The sequence below is a fragment of the Leptopilina boulardi genome, unplaced genomic scaffold (assembly GCF_019393585.1).
Source record: "Leptopilina boulardi isolate dan_hultmark-lab unplaced genomic scaffold, ZJU_Lbou_2.1 LbouV2_64, whole genome shotgun sequence".
Classification (NCBI taxonomy): domain Eukaryota; kingdom Metazoa; phylum Arthropoda; class Insecta; order Hymenoptera; family Figitidae; genus Leptopilina; species Leptopilina boulardi.
Window position 1 is genome coordinate 401012 of NW_026138010.1, and position 1485 is coordinate 402496.

Here is a 1485-nt window from a genome sequence, read left to right on the forward strand (position 1 = left end):
CCATATAGTCAATGGAACTTCACTATAGTTGTGAAAATTAATTAAATTTTACTGAAGGAGCTTGCCAGGATTTAAAATGAAGTGGAAGTTTCACTGCATTAGATTATATAAGAAAATACATCTCCCAAGCACGCAGTTCAAGACCACGATCGAGATCAAATTCAAGCACTCTACTTATAATTGATATTGTTTCTTATTTTATATACTCTTAGACACGTTTTATAGTAAAAAATTTTTTTTGACTTTTTGAAAATTCTAGAGTGATTTAACTCCTTAAGCATACAATATATGTGACCGTCCACGACAAAACAAGGCTTAGCTCCCAAAAGTAATTTCACAGGGCAACCTATTGAAGTAGAAGCCGAGGTAGAAGCAGAAACAAGGAACACGCTTGAAATGCCCGTCTTTAGAACGTTATAGTGTCAAAAGTAATTGACATAAACAATTTCTGACTTTTGCATGTGAAAGAGCAACTTAAAATCTATCGATTAGCATCAAAAACTCAAAATTGATTTTTTGGGAGATAAGCCTTGTTTTGTCGTGGACGGTCACATATGTATATTCATTAAGTTCACATGTAAGCTCTAGATAACCTCACAGCAATCATTGTATGTCCCTTTCACTGTAAGCTAACATTGTAAGTTTAAGGTATCCTTATCTTGAATTTACAATATAAGCTTAAAGTGATCTTATTATAAGATTGTTGTAAGTTCACTGTAAGCTTACAAGAAAACTTTATGTTTCCATAAATATAATTACAATTACTTTTTAAACAATATAATTTATTTTTATTAGACAGTGATGTATTTTTGTTATATTGTTGAACAGACATATGTAAGATTAATTTTATTAAAATTAATTGCGCAGCAGTAGATGTCATAGAAAATTACTGCGCATAAATTATTTGTTAATGTAAATCGTTCGAATCTCTGCCACCTGGGTCTTCTCGGTCCGTGTGGCATATATAATCATACTGTTAAATTTTTTGAAACTTTTAAAAATTGTTACTTCAATAAAATTGTTATTTAAATGCAATATTAATTTTCCATTTTCACACAGAGAAAGGAAAATTTTTATATTAAAAAAAAGTCGGCCACAAATTAGCCAATAATTGCTTATACATTTTCGGTTTGTTTACATTTCACAAGGGGCATTATTTATGAACTATCCCAATTGTTGACCTACGAATAACAGATTCCTATAAGATTAGCTCATTAAAAAAAAAGAATTTTAAAAAATAATATGAGTTGAATTCTTGGCTTTTTAACTGAAACGGTCATTTTCAAATCCGCATAATTATAACAAATGTGTATAACAACAACAAATAATTCTATTTACTTATAAATTTAAGGTAAGTCTTTTTTAACTGAAAAAAATAATTTAAAATATATTCTTATAATGCAATATTTGCCGTGTAGCAAAAGCAGTAAAGAAAAGGCAATTGTTGCATTGGTTATAAATAAAAAAAAATTTACACAGAAACAA